Genomic DNA, 23,985 nt, shown 5'->3' with positions numbered 1-23,985 from the left:
TCTTGCACTTTGTGTGTGATCTGGTGCCAACATATTTATTCTGGTAGGTCCTACCGTTAGTGATGCGGATTGTCGCTAACATTACCTTACACTATGTGAGCCCTCATCCGAGGAACTAATGTATCCTGCAATGGCCAAAACGTGTATAGTATGTGACAATTTCTCCGCTCTGTATCAGAATTCGTCCTATTGTAATGTGCTCCTCCGTTTCTGATCTATCTTTGCTGAAGCACAGCAGTGTCCTAACAGTGCCCATTTTACTTAATATGACCCACTTTAATTTGCCATTACGCCATTATTGTGCACTTGTTGCAGATTCTAGTCAGTCATTCTTGATTTCAATAAAATACTCCTGCACTAAATAGCAAAATCAGTCTTGTCGTTTTTTTTCCATTTTCATTTACTGCTAAACTCATAATATCAATCATAAAGGTTCTCTAATTGGATCGTCTTAAACTACTCGCTTATCGTCTTTACGATTCATAAAAACGTCGCTCCTTTACTGCATAAAAACTACTTTACTGCAAAATTTTTTCCTATTATTTATGACTGCAGGAACATACAAATAGTCTACACTTAATGGATGGCTGCCGACTGACGCTCAAGTTAAAGATGAATGCTAACAACGAAATATCTATATAATCCGTTTGTTCGAAATAGCCTATTTGAAAATAGATGATTCTTATACAATTTTACGTACCCGTATCTGGATCGGGTCATGGTTCTGACATATAGCTCAAGCCCACGCACTATTTTCCGAACACCAGACACCTCCTAGATTTAAAAATAATAAGGCATATATATATATATATATATATATATATATATATATATATATATATGTATATATCCAGAATTAGCCATTTTACATTGTTTCATCTACATCGGCCTTCAAAGAGCACTTTCAAGCTGCGAATTATAGCTTACGTTTGCCGTGGCTCGTCATCATTCACTTCAGCCACTACCACCATACAACAGTATTTTATTACTAGTTTCTAATTTAAAAAGGGCCACATCTTTTACTTGTGGCAAGGTGTCATACCAAGAAATATATTTTTACAATTTTCTTTCCGATTTTTATTTATTTTGTCTGTCACCTGGAAGACCATTAAACATCAGCCTTGTCGATAGATGTCAGGTGTAACCTTGATATGGCTTACTGAACAACTTTGTACCACTCATTGTTAGACATCACTAAAGCTATTCGAATAAACATATAGGTAATGGTACATTGGATTCGTTCGCTGCAAGCTCATACAAAGTATGCCCTTTTCTGAATCTGAAACAGAAAAAGAATAAGGCTGATGCTTCAACACGCTCATGTCTGCCTGCTTGCTTGCCTGCACGTCCGTGCACATCTTCTGGGTAAAGCAGTGCAGTATGACACATAGCTGTGTCGATTGTGCCTTTGAATGAAACGCACAGACAGCTTGGTAGCTTCTTCACTTTTCCCTGCAGATTTTTTTTCCGAAATTTGCTTGTTAATTATAACTTTCTGTTGATTTTTCGCCACGACGGCAACAACGGCAACCGTGGCCATTACCAGCCATTACGATTTATTCTATAGCCTAATTTGTATCCGCTTAATTTAGTAGCTTCAGTCCTCTCTCCCGCGAGGATCACTTTTCTTTCTGTCGCCCTTGCAGCTAACCAGTGAATGATAACAAGTTCTCGAGTGGATAAAATTAATAATACTGTTGGATATTGCCGACAGAAACTGTGCTTGATCTGGCGTCGTCTGTTCGTGCGATTTGCGTAACAAAGGCGTCTTTCCATCCGGCCGTAAGACAACGCCAATAATTTTCACGGTTTCCAAGTCTCGTGCGTTAGATGCACTCAACGTACCGGATCGGTTTGATGCTACCTCACGCAGTCATGAATAATAACTGCCTTCTATTACATTATATACATGTATATATTATACATAATACCTATGCGACTTTAACCGAAACAGACGTAGCTATTTTTTTATAGAATATATATTTATAGAATGAAACAAATTCACTTTATGACTCTGTCTTTTTGCCCATCGTAAGATAAGGTAAGAGCAGCTGGTGCGTTTACTTATATAAATGAATTACTTACAGGCACTTGGCAACTGCAAATAAAATACGCCGCTAAATGACAACGGTAACAGCGAAACATTACGATACTTACACAGGTCGACAGTAGGTTTTCAGGTCAATGCGACAACTGGACGAAATCATAAAATAAAAATGTCTTCGTCTTGATTCGGCAACGGTACCTTCGTTATAAAGATAATATTAACAGAAAAGACGGAAAAACATAAGCCTGCACGATACATTTTAAAAACAGCTTTATACATATATGTATTATTTTCAAGTTTGTTTTGATTAAGGGATCGCACTTGTTTTATATCCCCGGAGGATATGGTCAAAACCGTCCTATCGAACTTTTCAATTTTTTTCGAGGTCCTTGGTGTCCTACTGGCTGCTTCCACTGTTAACAAAGACCTTCAACATTGTTTGAGTTCTCCAAAGAAGCCTAAAAAAAAGGCAAAACAGAAACAGACTATCGCAGAAAAAATGCTTTCTGCTTGCCTATCTGGTTACCCGCTAGCCTTCCCTTGTCTTCACTACTTCATCTGAAATTCTTATATAACGAGCTCTAGCTGAGTATAATCATCCTACATGATGCATACACATATCATGTTATGCAAATTGTATCGTTTGTGAATTCAGGCTAGTATTGGCAGATAAGCACAGGGGCAAAGCTTCGCACAGTATACCTTTCCTCGAGCTACCTTCCTGGTTGGAGACAACACACACACATGCATGCATCCATGTTTCGGTGTACGTGTGAGCAAGTGGTAGTTTGCGGACGGCTCAGCCTAGCTAAATTAGTTTGCCCTGATTGAGCCATTTTGATAACCTCAATGGGACTTCGGCCCGTCTCGTTATCCGCTAGTACTGGCACAGCCGTTGCTGCTGCGGTCCACTAACGGCAAGGGTCGGTCCAGCTTTGGCCTGATGATTCGAGCGGCCTGTCTGCCTGCCCGTTTTCCTGCGAGCTTATAGGCCAACTCATCCTATGGGCCAACGCAAACGCTACCCATACACCCCTTTTCCCTTCCCACCCCACCCATATTATCCCCTAAAAGTAGGCCGGACGTTGACCGCACTGCTACAACTGGGAATTGCAGAGCCTTCTCCGTCGTTGTCGTGCTGCTGCCGTTGACAGTCCAGCAGCGGCGGCAACAACGACGATAATCGAACTTGTCGGCCAAGCAGGCAGGTTGAATAGGCCAAGTAGAGAAGGGATGTATCTAGGCGTTACCGGGGGTGGCACTGTCCACAGCATCCTATACAGTGACCAATCAAGTCGCCAAAAAATAGAAAAGGCGTCGCCAGAGGTTGGGAACGTGTCTCCCAAGACCCGACTTGCCAAGACAAACTATTCGCATGTATCGACCATTGTGAAGCAAGCGACAGGATCGCCACGGTCTCGCGAACTTACTACTAAGAAGTGAACCAATCATATATAAACTATAATAATATACGCATTAAAAGCATGATATTTCCTGTACTGTCAACACCTATCGTTAATGAGACTACGTAAGCTGAATAGGGTAGAAGCTGTCGACATATTGAAGCAAGCGAGTTCCAGATAGCTTACGTGATAAGATGAAGGCAGATACGCAACACGCTATCCAGTAACGTGATCAAATGCAAGCGAAACCTAGTAATACGTTATTCAGTATTTCAAATGACGATAGTTCCATGAAACCGTCGAAAACAGTTCGTGATAGTAATATCTGACGTATAACTCGGAACGCCCATAAGTATACAGGTATCGCTTTATTACTGACTAATTAATTGTCTAGTTGCACCCTTACGTAGCCATGAAATTGGCTTTACTGGACTATGTTAGCATGGGATATGATTTTCCTAGTGTCCCATTAAGATGTTTATACTGGCGCAAGAATACCGACATCGATAATACATCCATAATTTTTGAGATAATTACGCTTGCATTTTTTGACGAGAAGGCTGAAAAATGAAAACAGTCTCGGATGGCGCGACAGGGGTCAGTGCCACTATACTATAGCCTACTAAAAATATAGTGATATAGTGAATATTGTTGCTGCTACTATGTTTTGCATACGCGCCTATCTTTCGATGCGACGGAAAAGGCGAAAGCGATCAAACAAACCGCGCCGGCTAACAGAATCGTATGATTATAGATGCTTTTGCAAGTGCGCAGTAGCGTCAATGGTGGCCGTAACGTTGCGGTACTTCCAAATCAGTTCGGCTTTTTGTATGTACACAAACAGCCAGACAAGCAGACGCATGGACCACCCGTTTTGGTGACTCGCCTAATTCTGTTAGTTACTGCTGGTTATGGGTACGCACTCGCCGCGAATTGGGCCCAGCGCTAGCAGTACGCCGACATGTTGCTAGCAGCGCGCTCGAGCAGAAGGCAACTCTCCCCTACGCAGACGCGTTATCAGCCACCGATTGTCGGGATTGTCGTCGTTGAGAGAGGGATTCGTTCCTGGCTAGTGCGCGCACAAGACTACAAATTATTCGCGTTGGCGGTTCGAGGCGGTAGTGGCATGGCAGCGGCGGTGCTGGCGACGACGGCCGCGGCGGCTGAAACCACGACGGATCAGTACTTTTTATATTGTTCGTACATTTTTTTCTTTGACACAATGTAACCATCCGGTTTCGTTAAGGATCTGGCACTCCTACGGCCAATGGCTTCAGATACAATGCGCCGGGCAAACGCTGTTGGAAATGGTTAACAATGGCGCCACTCGCCGCATAGTGAGAACGGCTGGCGATTGGCATTACTGTGTACGTCGTATTTAATGGCAGCAGTAACAACAACAACAACAATGGCAAAAGCTGCCAAAACATCGGTGGGAACTGACGGATGTGTCTGACAGTCTGATTTAATCAGGTTTTGTTAAAAGTCGGCGTCTGTCGCCGATACCAGAAGCACAGTCACATGTACACATACATGCGCTTCATCAAGTCAGTTAGCAGCGAATGTATGACTAGCGTCAACAAGGCCAGATAACACCTGACCGATTATATTGCAATTGCCGAACCCGACAAATAGCACAAATGGCAGAAATGATGATTACAAGTTGCGAATGATTTTGATTCTTTTAATCAGCGATTAACCCAGGCGGTTGGCTACCGTTGGCGTACGTCTATGGATTGAATACGTACCTGGTTATCCGCGCAAGACATTCGACTCTGCCTCGAAGCATCAACTGACAGATAGTTTTTAATAGTTTAAGATAATCTTTGATAACAACCCACCTTACTCTACAGAGAACCTTTACGCTGTGGTCATCGGCAAAGAACGAAAACGAGTACTAATTGGAAGCAAAGGAGTGCAATAAACAAAGTTGCCCCTAACGATAATGGGCTACTAACGAACATAGCCCCTTTTCCATTGGCTTCGTCCTTGGATCAGACCATAATAATATCAGCCGCATGCAGGCTTGGATTTTGAGTCTTTTGATCATACTATTTATAATTTAGCCTAAAAGAGACGTATAGGGGAGTTTTTCCTCGGAGGTTAGTAATGCGTCGGATCTATTTCCAATAGTTAGTCATAATATTGCTGTTGTTTCAGCAAAATAAGAGAGCATCACGTGGCTGGTAGAAGATGATCTTCAACTCGTTAATGAACTATTAAGTAGTGAACGTAAAGTCGTCTAAATCATGTTAAAAGCATATGGCCAAGGCTGCATCTTCGACACAAAAATGTTGTATCGCGTGGAGTGGTTTCGGTGTGCGGCGCCAGTCGCGTTCCCGACGAGACGATACAGGACCAAGACATAGCAGTTGTACAGGCTACTATACCAGCGCCTTGCAACGGACATAGCTGTAACGGAACGCTAAGCGGAAAACGCCTGGCTAGCTTTCCTAGTTCATAATCCGTCCGGCAACGATCGTATGTTGGTCAAGTGGCGACAAACGAAGCTAGCGGCGTCTCTGTTGGGAGGGCTCAGGGTGAGTTCCCCCATCTACTATTGGTGAGAGCCCCATCTGGCCCGCGATCGAGCGAGTCCTGACTGCCGATGCGCGTAATATTGGCTGTCCTGCGAGACTATATATATGCGATATACCACCATCACTCGCGTGTTTGCTTGTAGTATTATCAGCGAGACACTGTTACATTCTATACACTCCTATGGCCGTTAGTACCGGCGGCATCGCTGCACTGGACGCTTCTCGTTGTTGTTGTTGTTGTTGTTGTTGTCGTCGTCGTCTTTGCAACCTCCTATTGAGGTGCTCTCTCTTTCTCGTCTCCCCCTATTTATATATATATCGTCCCTTTTTCCGCTAGTTGACTGCTTGGCGCATGGGTCGTTCGTTCTGTTGGGAGTCTTGTGTGGAGTACTTTAGCGATCTGCTGGTCTAGATAGTATCTAGATCGCGCTCCGCTAGTGCCGTGCATTACGCTAAAAACGTTGCTACTGTCGCCGTCGTTGTTGTTGCGTCTGCTGCTATAATATAGTGGTTATCATTGCTGCTGTTCGCGGTCACAGAAGCGGTGGCAGCAGCTCCTTCTGGCCGCCGTCGCCGCTTCCTGCATCGCTCTCGTTCGAGTAGTCGCCCAGAAGTGTGTCTCTCGACTACACTAGCGTCTGTGTTAATAATAACGGTAGTCAAAGCGGCCCGAAGCGTTGGCTTACTGGGCAGATAGCTTCCTGGAAGCCTACTGAGGTTGTTGACCCCATGACGTCGGTCGGAATATCCTAGTGCTTGTTCCCCGCTGACTAGCAGCACCCGAAAAGCAAGTTGAGACAGAACTCAAGCTACAAACAAACACACGCGCATCTGTCTAGCCCGGCTAAACGATATCAGTATCGCTACTAAGATCAATAGTAAATGCCACAGCCGCCTTTGCCAAAACACATTATATCTAGTCATATGCGCTTAGTTTTCTTTGCCTATGTGTGTACGTGAGTGGGTGAGCGTACGAGCGACAAGGGCCACAGCACACGACTATATTAAGTCCCGTTTCTTAGCTGACTAGCCATCTTCTATCAGACGTTGGCCTACTGAGCCGTTCGCTTTTCCCAAGTAACGATTGTATTTCATTGCTTGGCTGCTTTAGCGACGGACGGCGTGTGCCTTTGCATGCTCCGTCTGAATGTCGATTGTTTGTCGGCTGCTAGTTAGCCAGCCTACACAATGTTAGCTGAAAGCGAACAGGTAGCAAGTTTGCCCCTGGAAGGCTTACTGGCTGGTCTAATAGCCCACTTCGTCGCCTGGCCGGCTTCTGGACCATGCCCGATTTTATGCAATACAACCTGGTGCGCTATGCAGTGAACGTTGAGATTAAACAATCAGATAACTGTGATTCTAACACTTATCACACGACGATATGTAGAGACCGTAGCTGGCCTTTCAAGTCGGGGATTATCTATGCACTGTATACAATATAGGTATATAAATACATCTACATTCATCTAAAGCGTCAAAAACCCCCCTCACGCTAGCAATGAATGTAAGGCTATACTTCTATAAACCATTGTAGCCAGACGAATGCATATATGTATATAGATAACATATGGGTGGGCCAATGAATATTGTCGTACCGCCGACTGTACCATGGTATATGCTGGAAAAGGTGGTGTTTGCCATTGTGTGAAAGCTGCCGTTAGATGGAGCCCGCAATTGTAAATCATAATTTAGAATGATGATTGCAACAAGTCAAAATTTGGCCAGAGGTTTTGGACGCTGGTGGGAGCTGGCTATTCAAACACTGAATGATTCAATATTGGTGCTTATATATATGTTTGTGCGTCTGCCTGTTTTTGTTTTGGCCTAAAGCTATCGTCGATGAGTGATCATTCATAAATGGTAAGAGCGTACGAATGCGTACGACGACCTTTTAGCATCTAGGTAGCCATTTCGTTTCGACGGCCTGTAACAGGTAGTTAATTATACGGTTCTATTACGATTTATACAATAGTTTACCGTTGTTCGTAGTATTTGATGCCACTCCACATATGTCGACTGATGGGTATTGTTATTACCACAGTTGCAGTAGCACTGGCGTCCTTATCAACAATAACTGGCCTATCGACCTACCGCGGCATTTGTAATACAAGTCGTGATTAAACCAGCCGCATTGACTGTGGAGCGGTACTATGATTCACTACACGGCTTCACTATCCTACCGTACACAATACAATACAATTTATATGGGTCTACTAACTGCACATATATAATGTTCTTGTGTTTACGCCATCGAATCTCTTTAAGATAAAGTCCTTCGCGGATTCGCACATTATTTGCTTTGTATAGGAATATATAGGAGATATCAAAGTAGATAAGCTTATCTAAGTATAACACGCTGTGAACTGCTATATGGACCACTATTTTCAGTAAGGTGATTTTATTTCGTCACAAGATCATATACGGGCAGAGTTATTTGGGATCGATTTGTGGTCCATTGTCCATGATTTACCGATTTTTGAAGCGGACCGTTCAATCATAGCAGTATATATATATATAAGTTAGAGCAGTTAACAGCTTACGATGTCCGGTAACCAGTAGGTACAACCGCACCGGTGACAAACCAGCCAAACCGTAGCTAATGCCAGTAATGATCATCGTTCCCGAGTAATGAGTACTTTTAAAAAGAGACGTCTATCGTTCAGAGATCCAACGTGAGATATGTTTGTATGATTTGTCAACTCCTGCTGTTTCACGAATAAAGGAAGCAAAATGGCAAGGAAAATGGTTAGACAGGAATATGGACAGAGGCTCTACTAACGTCCGCACCGCCTCCGCAAACAGACGAAAGCAACGAAAAAAGGCGATGGCGTTACTAGAACCTCGAAACAATGACTGCGACGGCGTTTGCCGCTTGCCCTTGCCACGTTTTAGATCTCTTGACAGAAAGACTGGGCAGAAAGACAACGAGCGGGCAACGAAGATAACGAAGGATAGATGACGATGGCGAGTTAAGAAGACGTTTTGCCTAAAGGTTCGTAAAGGAGATGTCAATGGCGGTCTGGCTAGCAGCAGAGTGGCTGTGAGAGTGGCAAAGCAGGATCTCGTAGGGCACAAGGTCTTCAGCCTGGGAAAACGGGACCATAAGAAACCTAGAGCAGCAGTCGACATGAATGGGTGGACCACCTTGGACTCATCGATTGAAAAAGAGATGGCCAAGGAAGTGGCCTAAGGGCATAGTGACCAGCTGCACTGATCTGGATAGAGCAACGACTGCCTGGAGGCAGCAAGAGCAAAAAGAAAAATAGAACAGCCAGCCACCGACGTCCCGCTCATCCTTCTCGAGCTTTACTACCCACGTTGCGCCTGTCTTTGCTGAAACCTCCGTTCTATCACGCCAGGAGTGGGGGACGGGGTTGTCAGAGAAGAGTAAGAGGAGGCCACCTTAGAAAGAAAGACAGTTAAGGGTGCCTTAGGCGGGTTTCCTAAACTCGTCGCTCTTCTTCTTCTTCTTTTGCAGGTCCCCAGGTTGAATGTATGACGCTGTAGATGGCCCAGCCGAGAATGGAGACAACTGGAGGTTGAACACCCAGACCCACTATTGGATACCATCGTGGTGTGGGCATGGCGGTGGTGTCAGTGGTGCTTCGTCGCTGATTCGTTCGCTGAGGCACTTAACCAAGGGTTCCGCGAACAGACAAGCAGCCAACGGACGAACAACAACTACGCCAGTGCCTGCTAGGCTGGCTTTAACAGCCGGCCTCGAAACACTCAGCGACACAATGCCTCACGGCACGGCAAGCCCACCTCGGTACCTTTTACCTCTGTTAGCCACGAATACAATCTTGTTCTTTAAATGTACAAAGCATTGCGACGACCAACTTCTCAATCGTCTTCCCCAAAAGCCTGTATTGCTACTGACGCTTAGCCTTGCCTGGGGCTGGGAAAGCCACAACTACATCCCCACATAATGAAGATGTTTCTTCGTCAGACGATTCGGATTCCTTAAAAGGATCTTCAGTTCTAGTACATGTGCTCAACATGAAGTGGCTGTACAAATTTGCAAATAGTCGCAGTAATTGAAGCGCAATTCTGTGCCTATGTTTCATACGTGAAATTCAAGAAATTTCCAGCATTTGCCGAAGTCGGAAAAATCGTGAAAACAAAGCCTAAAATAAAAAAACTAAAGGTCACAAGTTGCACTAAATTGGCCTGTAAGCGATTTTTGAAACGAATTTTTTGTGTCAGCCTTTGGAAAATACTTTTCTGTTTTTCTATTTATCTAATTAATTTGAAGTGAAACATATAGTCGTGAAGTCGTGTCGACCTAAAGAACGCATCCGCTCACCTAATCTGTTGTAAATAGCTCGTAGCTACGCAAATGATATAGTGGTGTGCGTCTTAGTGGTCATAAACAGTGTAATATATATATATATATATATATATATATATTACACTCTTTATTTGTAATTCTTGAACAGTGACCAGCTAACGACGTGATCTAGGCAATATGGGGCCAACAAAGCGGTAGCTGGTAATCCGAGATAGCCACGGTACTGATCAACAACCGCTGTGGGTGTCTGTAAAAGTAAACTGAGTTGAGCGTAAGTTCGCAAGGAACAAGCCTTCCCATGTGCTCGGTGAGATAAGAGGCTTACTTCGTAGTTCATATATACTTGCATGTATTAATAGAGTCGGCTTGGAAAAATTATAGTGGCTTGTAGTCATTCTATTCCGCTCTGGCTGGCACCGAAGCAGCTGTAAGAAGAGTATCGATGCTGACTACGGCGACTGCGATGGCGATGTCTACGAGAAACGTTCGCTCACCAGCACATCGAGACGCACGAACTTCATGAGACATCAGAACAGAACTCGGGCAGAACAGCACTGACTTTCATTCGTGGGATCGTCATCATTTTGATGCGGCGGAGAAACCAACCCCATCATCTTTTGCTGTGGTAGTCTGCGATCCGCCAGTTCTAAGCGATCAGAAATTATTACTTGTTTTTCATCTGTACACTAGCGGCTGAAGCAGTAGCAGGCTTACTCGGTGGCCTGATCACTGAAGCAAGTAAGGAGCGCTTTGCCTGCTCTAGGCACAGACAATTGAAGTAGCTTCTGTCGCCCTACCTTCGTTACTTCTCTCAGAGACGAATGAACCCGGTAACAATCATGCCCATTATCATTTCAAGCGTCTGAAATAGTTTCTGGCCTGTTTAAACGCATTACATGTAACCTGGGGGGGGGGGGGGGGGGGGGCTAAAGTCTGACGTGAGCTGACAACAGATAGTAAAAAAGCAAACAAAATGCTGTGGTGAATCGGTTGACCTTGAGCTTCCTCTGTCGCTCGACGCTACGTGAGACGCGTTTATTTCTGATAAGGTCGCGCTTACGCTTATCATTGTCTCATTGCTAAGAGCATCACAAGCGTCGCGATTAGTTGTTTTTACGATGAACTAATTTCTTGTGCAAGTCATTGAAACAACTTGGAACCTCAACGCTGCGAACTACTCCACTACAGCGGTGCGGCAAGGGGCGCAGACTGTTACAATAGAATCAACGCAATCGACACAAACAGTAAGCATCGTCTAAAAGCCTTTACATCTTGTTCATCATGCTTGTCGTTAATACGTCACCAGCATCTAACTTAGTTGTGAATAGTAACGCTTATTTGTTCTCAAAATCATAGAGAATTCGATAAAACCATTATTAAATTCAAGTTGTTTTAATGATCTCTTTGGTTCTTTTTGTGGTAGCTACGGTTGACCAGTTCTATGAATATGGGGTTCTCTTCATTCCTCTATTGACAACAGCGTACTCTGAAGGAACGAGTGAGTCGTAATCTAATCATAGAGAAACTCCGTGAGTTGTTTAGCATTGACGCGCTATCGTATCTTCATCCGCTTTTAGCGCGTCAGCTATGTCCGCAACGAGCAGCGTTGACTCTTCGTGACGCGGCGCCCTAGCGTGTACGTCAGCTACAGCCCTATCTTGTCGTGTTTGAAATAGCAGAAGTAACACTACTCGTCTACAAGAGCCAGCGTATATATATGTATGTATGTATGCATAAAAGAAAAAAACACTGCCCCAGTCAGCGCTGTGGCTGGCGCCGCGGTATTCTTTTAAATAGTGTTAGTCGTGAGCGTCTTTGTGTTCCTCTGACCATTGGTTTCACTCATTCGTCCAGTTTCCTCTTTTTTGCTGTCTGACTCCGTCATTAGGCAGGATGCACGATTCGTTTGATTGGTCCAACCGATTTGAGCAATAAAAGCGAGATCGTATGCACTGAACTGAAATGCACCAGGCTGGATTGAACGGGTTAGCGGCTAGGACGGCGAGCGCCATCACTCGCATAACCACCAACTGATGACCAACAACGGCCGTACAACTACGATTGCCATTAGGTATACTATTATTATTACTTACTTATTATTGCTACTGCTTCTGCGACTATCCGTTCACTTTTTAACCACGTACAGAAGGCCATCAAAACCTCACGCGGGATCAGTAGCGGTAGACAGCGTTGCAGCTGTCAGCTGCGGTTGTGACAGTCGGCATATGAAGAGCGATTTGAAAATTCAGCCAGAATGTCGACAGGAATTCATCGAGCAAGTCGGACTGTCTGTGAGCCAGCGAAACCAGCAATGGTGGCTGATTCGTCTTCAAGTCGAAAGCCCGTCTGTCCGTTTTGGTGGCCTGTCTGTCCTGTGGCTGTCGCTGCTACTGCCGCCGCAATGATTATGATGCAGGCCTAGCACCAAGCTTGCAGAAGAGCAAAGCAACTACTATCCATCGCTGTGGGGACAAAAACAGGACCGGACTGATCTAGTCGAGGGCTAGTCGGGAAGGCAGAAACACAGCCAGCCACTGTGTGACAAAGGGAGTACTCCTTTGTCAGCAGAAGGTGAAAAAAGGGATTCCGTGAAAATCCACGAGTGAGCCAGCGGCTTCAGCGCTGGCGCCAGCATTCTGCGCGATGCAATGCGTCCTAGTTGAATTTAACACACGATCCGTATGAGTGTGTATATGTGTACGACTTAGTCTGTGTACCCCCGTGTCCAAACCTCCTTCAAGGCCCCGCCAGTCACCCAGTCAGTCAACTACCGAGCTGACTACTCCGACAAGCGGATTCAACTAGTCGCATCGAATAATGGGTCGTAGCAGTGGTAGTTGCAGGAAGCCAAAGGCGACGATCGTACCATTTGGACGGCAGTGTTGAGTGTTGCTGAGGGAAGATCGAGCAGGACCAAGCAGCTCGATCTCGAATTCGCCCACCAACCAACCAAGCAGTCGACCGACCCGCTATATGGTCCTTTTATCAGATTCGAGGTTGTCTAATGCGCGGGTCCAGCCCCGTTCAGCTGAGCCCAGCCCAATTCACCTAGGCTTAGCCCAGCCTGCCTACCCCGACGCTACGGGTGCAGAAGTTGTCCTCGGGGTTGGGCCGGGGGTGGCGAAAGAGAGAGAGAAAGAAAGGTTTTTGCAATTAAAACCCACACGAACAAGCGGAAAGCGGGCGGTAGTTGCGGCAGCCGGAGCAGTAGAGTACTACAGTTCGACGGAGCGCTGTGATGGAGGTATGAGAAGCACTTTTTTAAGCGTCTAGACTACCTACCCACCGTCACAGCCGGCATTAGTGGGTGTCTGAATAGAGTGAACAATATGCAGCGCAGTAATTGTCGTCGGAGTGGCAGCGCTCGTGCTCGAACGGTGGGGTAGTGGGTTGCTTAGTTGTTCAGCGTTGTACGATGCATTTCGGAGGGAGATAGATGTTGAGCGAATGCTTGTCAGCGAGACGGCGGCGCCAGCAACAGCAGCGGCGGAGGGTAAAGGCAGAGTGTGCGCTGAGCGATGCTTGTCGTTATGCTGGTAGTGGGGGGCTGCCTAGATATCTGACCCTGCTAACCAGCTGGCCAGGGCTGGTTGGATGGCAGTACGCCTGCTGATGGAGGTAACTCATGGCTGATGAACCCCTTGTTGCAGGGGGTTAGGGGAAAATAAGCGCCCGGCAGCGATGCTAGGCCAACCACACCAAAGTTTTAGACAGGCAGCAAGTCGAGTGGTCTTTGAACGATAGGGAAAACGGTGTGCTTGATGGGACGCGCTCGACGAGCTCTCTCCGTCAAAGGGGTACCTGGAGAAGAATAGCAGAGGTATGGAGGCCTCGGTCGCCGCTGAATCTCACCCGCTGGCGTCTCCTTTAGCCCGCTTTGTATTACTATATTGCTATGCTCTACTTCGTTCTAATGTGTTCTTCTGTCGTCTCATGATGATCATCGTCGTCGTAACGTTGACTGTACTGGTTCTCATCGAAAGCATTCACAGCAGCTTTCACACGGTTGCTAGCTGTTGTTTTCGCGCCGACGTTGCAGGAGTTGGAAAAACAGGAGAAAAAAGGAGTAAATGCGGAGAGCAAAAAACAAAACCTTGAATGAATACGCAAACGAATTTTTTTCATTTTGATTCGGTGGCGTAGATTGATCTCAATGCAAGTCATGAATTCGCCTTTTTTTTTTTGAAAAATTTTGGTGGATTTCAGGACGTGTAAGGTACAAAAGCAGCAGTCTGTATGTTATCGGGATGTTTAGTATACAATATATTAGCGAATAAATGTAAAACTTATGAGTAAGTGAAAAAACACATATATATATATATATATATATATATATATGTGTGCTCCTTCCGTACATATACCTGACCTGCGTTGAATTATCTATTTAGCCGGTGTTTGGTCCATCTCTTGTGTCACATTGTATCCTGTTTACTCAATAACGATTCTTTCGAACAGATCTTTTCATTTCTCATTGTTGTAGTTGCGTGTACGCCATCTCTGACATCCCTTTTAATTTTACTTAGGCGTAGTTGAAGAGTTTATATGTCATAGAGTATTTTGCAAAAGCTCATTTTCTATTTCTGTGCAGCACAACTACTATCGCTGCCACATGTGTAACCGAAGCCTACTTTGAGCTTTGTATTCGCCGTCGTACCCCTCGAGTATCGTCCTGCCGCCTTGAGTCTTCTCTCCCGAATTTTTTTTAACTTCCGGTAGGACATCCGGTTTCATCCACTGCCACCACTAACAGCAGCGGCTTTAGTCATACAACATAGAGGCTGAAAAAGCAGCTGCTGGCGACGAGAACATCAACGCAACACCCAGACCCATACGCCCACCTACCCATCTAGTTAGTCAGTCAGCTATTCAGCCTGCTGCTTACGTCTCTTGCACACGAACAATTGCAGAACCTATGCTCTGCTGCTGACTACCTGCTCTTACTGATGCGTTCCACCTTTTCGAATTTACTCGTCGGCATCAGCAGCCCTCGTGGCAGTAATTTGGATATTAACATCAGTTAATAGCCAAATGACATTTTTGGTCGCTAACGCCACAGTGGACGATTTTATGTAGACCTGACATGATTCTATACTCCATATATGCGTAAACTAGAATAGGCTAGTCAGGTAACTAACCTAGGAGGTCGTCGCACCTTGAGCATGCTATTGGCGGTGGCTCTACTTCCGGCCTATGAATTTTTGCCCTCGTAATTTAATGTTTAAACTTTCTAAATTTACTATTATGTATGCGCACTTATGGACTCTGTAACCATTAACAAAGGAGCGAAATGAATATGACGGATGTTCTATTTCGTCAGCAGCATTTGCCCGGTCGGGGAGACTATCGAAGTAGGTAGGGCAGCACATCGTACATAAGAGCTTTACGCCAGTGTCAGACATACAAACCAGCCATGACCCTATGCTGTCTGACTAAGGTGGTATTGCTGTAGAGAGTACACTGCTGTATGCGAGTGTCCGTTCAGCGAGGCGCCTTCAACGTTCCCAGGAGGAGCAATATGCAGTTGGTTTAATGGGAACAACACGGTTGGCCAGGAATTTCACTGATTGGTGGGTTAAGTTCCACAAATCTCCCAAAATTCCAAATTGTTGCCTACATTTTGTCCCTTTATCGCTTACTAGTAGACTATTGGGCCAAGTACAGCTAAATGGAAAGGGTACTCGTAACCGTTTCTAACTTAGGAGATTGGTCCAGTAGTTGTAGTAAAGGAATTCGTTAATTTTGGTTTAGCCGGTTAGGTAAAAAAAATCTCTCATTTGTATCTTGTTAGAAAGGTGGCGTGGTAACGGCGAAGAGGAAAGGAAAATGGGGGCGGGGGGGGGGGGAAGGAACTCGGACAGCCTTGCTTGGAGCATCGCATGTTATGTCGGGCGGCGTTTGTTATGTCTAATCTTCGAAGTTCCGACTGGCTGTTTTGACTCAACGGGCCTTAAGCATAGCCGATGGCCTCATTCAAGCTTCAACTCGTTACATCCCTGAAACTCCCCTGGGTTACGGATATGAAATGGCTGTTTAATGAGCCCGCAAAACCCAGCATTGTGTGCGGGATATTACGTACTAAGCATGAGGAAACATGGGAGGTAGTTCTGGTAGTTCTGAACGACGACAGCTGACCAGCACGACCCATGAACTGGAGAGCCGAATAAGTGCGTTTAGGCTCGTTGCTCGCCTGCCCGGGGGTCAAACGGCTATAGAAGTTGCTGTACCCCATGAACCTCCTTCGCCCCTTGCCTCACTAACAGCAAGCGAATTCTCTTCGCTTTTGTTCTTTCTCTTTTTCTCGCTGCTGTTGGTTGACTGTCGCTAGCTGGTCGCTGGCTGTCGGCTCCCCTCTGCCAATCTGTTCCTTCTGCAAATCGCCCCACATGGTTTACCGAACAACCAGCCGCAAAGCGTTGCAAGCAGCCTCTGGCTGTAGCTTGAGCGACCGGTTCGTCGGTGAGTCGATTGTTTACGCCAGCCTCGCATCTATGAACTGCGAAGGAACAAAAGAAAACAGAAAGATGAGGGGGACTAAACGAGCGACTACAGGGCGTGACAGGCCGTCAGACCTGTGCTAGCAGCTAGCCAGTTCTAATATAAAAGAGATTATCGCAATCAGTGCTTACTCACTCATCATTCCGTAGTACCCGTTTTATCTGAGAGCTCGAACTCGCCGCTGCCGCTTTGTCGTCGTCACCATTATCAGCAACGCCTTTACCAGCACTGCCGCTCAAGATCTGTTAGCTCCATCAGCTTTCCACTTGTTTTTGAGGCAAAGGGCGAGCGCCGTTAAGCGTCTGCCAGTCCAGGCCAGCAATTCAGCGAGTTAGAGCGCTAGACAAGAAAGCAGCAGTCACAGTAACTCGAAAACAAATACCTTAGGGACCTGAACCCTGAGAATGTAAACGAATTGAGAGAAGAACGAAGCAGAAGTGGGTAACAGATTCAGTGATGCAGTCACATCCATATACCGGCTGAACCTCACTCTCTCTAGCTACCATATAGTACTGTAGAGAGAAGGGTCACACTAGCCGCGATACCGCTCGCAGGCGAAGGTCAAGAGATTTTGAGCTCTATCGGTTCTTCGATCGGATAGCTATCGACAGGACGTCTATCTCCTGTGCCTTGAGCATACCTTATTTGAATCGGTTCCCATCCGGAGTGAAAGCCCGGTGCTCTTCTATCGCATCGTTAATAATTCCATCACCCGTGAAACTAAGCCATTATCTCTTTCTTTACAGGCTATCTGTCCTGAACCGGACAAACGGCCAACGCTTTAACCTTTCGCCCAGGGTCTGTACGCGATTATCTATATTAGACATGCGATAGTTGACATCTATGCTCGCAACGGGCTGCGTGTGAGAGATTGTACAGTTCAAGACTTCTTTGATCCACGCTTTCCAATGTCGACTAAGAGTTTTTCCACCCTTTCCGGAACCATCTAGACCTGCCCAAACCTAATTCAGAATAAAACTATAGACTTTTCTGAGTGTCAGCTTGCGACCTTCAACACTCTGGCGCTTATTTTCTAGTAATCGCAGTGGCACTAAGCGCAAGTGTAATGCGTAATCAGGGCACGATGTTCAGGATGAAGCAATAGTGACTATAATGACTGAAATTAAGCAGTTAATGAACAGAAGATGCATGACGAGAAGCATATTTCTTTATATACTCGATTGATCATTAAGGTCTAGATATATTCGGAAGGATACAGCCCTTACGCTCGTTTCTGTTCATTTGCTTTCTTATCTCTCTAGCTTAAACCTTTAAAAAATACGCTCACGTAGTAACTACATTTAGCATCGATGTGGCCTGATTGGTTTACTCGTAGACACATTTTTGTACATTATTGTGTACACTGACGTGGTGTTTATCTTGTCCCCTGCATGATCCGAGCAGCATGGCGCCTCTTCAACGATACTCGTGTACCTTCTGATCTGTCTCAGTACAGGTCCGAGAAGACCGTCGCTACTTGTTTTGCTGCTGTTTCTGATATAAGCATTTCCTACGCTATACTTACGACGGGTTATTTCTGTCAGTCAACGTGTTGTCCTACTTAATGCTAGTGCCACTAGAACTAAAGGGACGCGCTCGAGCCCCGTATGTCGAGCGTGTCCTAGCTATGGAATATTCAGACAGTGAACCGTAGCCTATGTGTAAGTACGTGTGGGGTTTTTGCCAACGCAAAATGTGCTCGACTCGTTTGATCCAAGCTCTGGTTCCCTAAAAGCAAAGCCGCTGCAATGGCTGTCTGTATGAGTTGATAGCACTAGCCGTCGCATGAACTCCTCGTGCGACAATTCTCCACTGCTACTGGCCCGCCGACGCCGCCGCCGCCGTTGTCACCACAAATACCAGCGCCGCTGCGAATATGCACTACCATCAGAGTAGTTTATGCAAACAAATCGCTGTTTCTTTGCTTATTTAACGCTATCTACTGAAGTAGCCTCTCGCACAACTGCCTGTCGCTCTGTCTTGTTGGTTGTCCAGTCAGTCCCTTACCACCTCGGTCCGGCGAGGGCTGCTGCAGCAGCAGCGGCTGTCAGAAGCGATCTTCCTGCAGCGGCTACTGCCGTCTTCTTCTTCGTCGTCGGCGCGGCCGCGAGATCAGACAGAATCTACGGCTATTAGCGTTGTTTGAATCGCCATCTCAGTGAACTAGCATCACGGCCACTACATGTAATACTACGAATAGCTTAGTTGACGATGGTATCAGCAGAACGTTAAGGAAGACAGACAGGCCAAGAAGATAGGGTAGGCCACGCCAGGCTAGCCACTTACTGCACGATTACGACAATTCCGACAATGAATACAGAGAACTGACTAAAAGGCAACGCCAATGTCAGCAGACCGAGCGCTTCGCTCACATCTTTTTCATGGAGATTTTTATCTCTTGCAAAAACGTGCTCAGCCAGTCTATCTTAACGGTGCTGCACTGTTCCCTCAGCGGAAAGGTTTTTCTTTTGTCGTCGTCATCCTCATCGTTATAGGTCAATGCTATGCGCTGCAGGAAAAAAGCAAATCACAAAGAGTGTCAGAAAGCAGATGAAACGAAGCTTTCTTACGACTAAATAGTTCTGTCGCCATTGCTACTGTGGCCCCCGCAGTCGCCCCCGATGTAGGAAAGGTTCTTTGTTTCTTCTTGTCGCTGCCGATTTAAGGCTTCCACGACGACGTCAACAACAACAACTACAATAGCAACAACGTCGACGACAACAATAAGGACATGGGGACCGTGTCAGAAATGCTTCCCTGCCTGTAGTTGTGCGGTGTGGTACGTACTGCGCAGTCACATGTAGCGCACTTTAGATGTGAAGCAGAGTCAGTAGTCACTAGCGTCGTCGTCCAGTGGCCCTACTAACTGTCGAAGGAGGTCTAAACGTAATCTGCACAAGAACACGTGTGTACAGCCAAGAGGACAGCGTCCGGTAGAAAAACACCGTAACGAGTCACCGAGCGATTGCTGTTTGCCCATTAACGCCGACCCGGTCTAGTGTAGCATTCGACCCAGCAGCAGCAACATGCTGATCTGTATCGTGTACTCAGCCGCCTGTGTCTGCATTATTCTCGCTGTTGTGCGGCACCATGTCTAGTATGCTGACCTAGTCGGCTTTCTCTACTTCTTTAGCACGCGGAAATGCAATAGATGCACGTGAATTTCTTGCATGAAACTGTGCGTGCTGACAGTCCAGCTCCGTCCTTCCGTCTTCAGCGAAAAATCCAGATCCGCTTCCTGGCAGCCCTCTAGCAGTTTTGCTTCATCGACGAGACAGGTACTTTTGCTGTTGTTTTACTAACACTCGAGAGTTTTTCAGATATCCTAAATTGCGTGCAAATGATTAGTAGATACTCGCTCAGAGCAAGCTTCGTGCAAGTATTCATCAATAGTAAAATCTGCAGCCGTTTCAACCGTGGAATCTGAATCCCGTTTCATTGAAAATGCTATATGTATCTTGATGTATACATGTATACGAGCACCGTATCAAAAGCTCTAAAGGCTGGATCAATTGGTCGGATCGTCGTCAATCGATATGCCCCATAAGTGAGTGAGATCGCCATTAGTTAGGGCGATCGAATCACCGTGATCGATTAAGAAGATCAAGCCGACTCAGACAAAATTAATCAGTACATGATCAACGTGAATGATTGACTATGCTCGACCGCTTGTTACTGCATCAGATGTACCGTTCCAATTTAGCCCTGCTCGCAATCATTTGCCAATATCATGGATAGATTTCATATTCTAAACGCGTCAGGTACACAGGTGGTTCGGGAAGAGAGGAAATTTACATGGTAAAATTGTTGTTCTATCATCCGCCATAGCACGCTAACCACAACCACTCCGGCTATTGTCGCCGTTCTGCTGACTGTAGCTACCACTATTCGTAGTTTTTTGGGCTATATATATATATATATATATATAAGCGCCATCCAGAAGTGCTGTGGTCGATTATTACTACCATGACAATGATGCTGTCGGCTGATGTTAGTGGTGGAAACCGCACACGCCATTGCCGCTTGCATAGAATCGTGTGGGGTGTTCATATAATCGATAGGGAGAGTACAGGACAAAGGTTTAAAATCGTTCTGCCCTCATGACGAGGTGCGAATAGTGTTCAGGCCCATTGAAATAATACTACCCGTGAAGAAGGGTTCAGTCACTGTGGGTGTTCTAACCGTTGCAACCAGCTGAGCGTCCGTTGAGCGTCGTCGTCAGTGGCCCGCTGCTATTAAAGTTATCGTTTCTGCGACTGCTGCTGCTACTGCTTCGACGCGCAAGTCGTCTTTTGTCTCCGTTACGGACCGTATTTATGAAATACCCTAGAGTAGGTTCGCATACCTACACCTTCGTCCACGGACCTGTACCGATGTTAGCCAGCGAGATTTTGTTGTTTGCATCGTATTTTAACTTTTTCAAGGGAGCGACACACAGAAATGTGAGCTACGACAGTGGAAAAAGATATTTTCCGTTTGTTGATTCGGTTTAGCACTACAGATATGAAACGAATGTGATCATTGGCAGAATTAGCAATAGCGCATTGATCAATGCGTGTCCACGTGCCTATCGTTTATCTTTTTGACATTTCACACACGTGGCTCTATAAGACGAAAAGAGGGACACTTGTTGATCGACGAGCCACTGTCAATTCTGTGCGTGAGTGTACCAGGTTGGATTTGTGTACGTATCTTGTATGTTAAGAGATAAAGACGAGGCATTCATGTTCTCGGCTAGATTCTATTGTAAGACGTACGCGTGCAGCAGAAGAAAATCAGATGGCTTTCATGAAAACGTGTGCTATCATCTGCTTACCACACTGGTATCGAGTATCGCCGGAAGTTCTATGGTGCCAGCTGGAAGAAGTTCTTGACAACGACGAAACCTTGTTTCCGGATGGTTAACGGACACCCGGTCCTAGAGGCAGTGGTGCCGGCGAATCGGCAAATGACGCTAGCTGCAGCATCTACTCGTTTAGGCGAGCATCTGATGAATAGGGTCGACCCAAAGAATGTGCGGCTTCACAGGCTTCGCATACTGACACTTCGCGCCACTCTAGAACAATGAAAAGAGAAAATCATAATTATAACAATAATCGTAATGTTAAACGTCTTATTTTATTGAAAACATTATTAGCTAACAAACAAACTGCTAGTATAGGCCGTTCTTAAGTTACTGTTGAATTGTTTTTACGGGAAATTACACGTGTCACAATATCGACAGGGCAGTATGTTATAATTTCAGCTGTTTCCAGCCAGGTTGGCACAGCCCTTAAATTGAAGAAAAACCTGTGATGTCAAAAGGGACTGGACAGCCCGATGTCACTTTGCTGACATTTTTACAGCAAGTGTTATTGGTCGGTGAAAATCTTAGCTACCTAGACATTGTGACTCGATCGCTGTCAGTGATGTCCTCCAATATAGTTCGTGTCCATGTACACGTGGATTCAGTTAAAAGCCACTTTGCGAAATCATGTTACGAAGTCATGTTTGTGCCATGCACGTCAATCAAGTACCATCAATAGATCAGATGCCATCATAGAATCGCGTCAACCGCTCGTACGACGCCAGCTGTAGACATGTTTGAACACGTCGGACGGATGCAACGCCGCTTGTCTGCTGTTATTGTTGCCTACGCACAATTCTTCTTCATGCAGTCCTTTTACAAAAGTCAAAACAGGCCCAACGAAGCAATGAAGAGAAAAATAGCGGAAGAAACCATGGAACCGGCAACAGCAGCAGCAGCAATATCATGACAACAACAATGTGCAAGCTTATAGCCATGAAAGGGGTCATTTTTCAGAATGGGGAATACTGATGAGAATCTGCTAATGCTTATATACATATATCTATCTATCTATCTGGCGTATATGGTGAGTATTTTCGTCAGCAGTCAGCGCAATTGGCCCAACTACTAAAGTTGAAAGCTGCTTACTAGAGAAGTGTGCCTTGATAACGACAGTCCCGCATAGGACATGTAGCATACTAGTCAATTCGAGTACGATACACCCTACCACCAGCTGCCTAAGACATAATACCGACTTATTAATAACTTGGCATTATATGACTAACTGAATAGTAATAATTCACGAACACGCTAGTGGCTTGCCCGACCACAACTATATATATATATATATATATACGTCACCCCTTCCACGCATTAGTAGTTGCCTCCGGCCATGACCTTTAATCAGCCATCTCGGCGCTCTTTAACGTGAATGAATAGAAACGCTATTTGAAGGGCGATCTCGAAAAGATGGATATGTTTAATGCATCCAGTACGGATGGCCAAAGTAGTTATCTGGCCAACGAACATTACGTTTCAGCCAGGCGCAATTGGAAAATCACAGTGGGTAGCAGAACAGGGAGGGGAGCTTTGGCGTGACGGTAGGAGGGTGAGCGACGGCGCCTTCCCCTTCGCGGATCACGTTTTTACAGTTAGAGCTAATCATGGTCATACCGTCGTTAATAGGAACGGCTAGTCGAACACGTGACAAACTTAACTGAGCGAGATCTATTTCACAGCCACTATTATTAATTGTAATACTATAAAAGTCGGCAGTTTTTTTTTTTTTCCACTGTCAGCATTATTGTTATCGTATCGTACTTACGACGTTATCAATCTCATTATATTCCATAATATTGCGTGCTTTGTTTATCCGAACGAAATTGAATACGAGTAAGTTATTTGCATTGCTGCTTTAACTATGGAGCATTGTATTGTGCAATGCCCCCGCAGAGTTCCGTCGCTGCACGAATGGGCCAGGCAAGTCCATACTGTATAACCTTAATAACCTTCTTCAATCAGTTTTCTCAGTCTCGTATGGTACACACTTAAATGTCGCTCCACCATACATTTCGTATACTACAATGTGCTTGTTTTGACGTGCTCGGTACGACGCGAATATCAAAGCGCACCAGCGATCATGCAACGAAGTGAAAGCAGCCGCCATAATAGAAGGTTCGGCTATTTAATTAACCAGCCGGTCAAGCGTTTATTCGTACTGCGGCCTCCTCAACCCGTAATAACTTCTTTCTCGCTCATTTCCCCCTTTTACAGAAGAATCGGTAGCTGGGCCTTTCGTCCCATAAACTGTTTGTTGTTTGGTCGACTAGCAAACTGGGAGCCATTGAAGTACACGGACATCGAAAGAAATGTGCCAAGACAACGTGGCCGTTTAACTAAACATTCCCTGTACATTTCTTATA

At 45.5% G+C, this 23,985-nt stretch overlaps 2 protein-coding genes across 15 annotated transcripts in view; one reads left to right on the top strand and one right to left on the bottom strand.

Annotated features, from left to right (window-relative positions):
• The window catches only part of LOC111248584 (phosphatidylinositol 3-kinase regulatory subunit alpha-like), a 104,091-nt gene that overhangs the window by 29,942 nt on the left and 50,164 nt on the right, over positions 1 to 23,985 (bottom strand). The window contains exon 2 of the mRNA XM_022801145.2: positions 21,593 to 21,832. The gene's annotated coding sequence lies outside the window, so the exon portion shown is untranslated. The remainder of the gene's footprint in view (positions 1 to 21,592; positions 21,833 to 23,985) is intronic.
• LOC111248586 (uncharacterized) overlaps positions 18,848 to 23,985 on the top strand; it is a 108,103-nt gene continuing 102,965 nt past the window's right edge. For 2 of the 14 annotated variants that reach the window (XR_015327265.1, XR_015327259.1), the window contains exon 1: positions 18,848 to 20,054. The gene's annotated coding sequence lies outside the window, so the exon portion shown is untranslated. The remainder of the gene's footprint in view (positions 20,055 to 23,985) is intronic. The other 12 variants (XR_015327262.1, XR_015327261.1, XR_015327267.1 and 9 more) reach the window with 9 other exon arrangements.

This window comes from Varroa destructor, unplaced genomic scaffold, assembly GCF_002443255.2.
Source record: "Varroa destructor unplaced genomic scaffold, Vdes_3.0 BEIS01000004.1, whole genome shotgun sequence".
NCBI classification, from domain to species: domain Eukaryota; kingdom Metazoa; phylum Arthropoda; class Arachnida; order Mesostigmata; family Varroidae; genus Varroa; species Varroa destructor.
The sequence above is the reverse complement of the archived record's forward strand: the minus strand, read 5'-3'. Positions and strand labels throughout refer to the sequence as shown.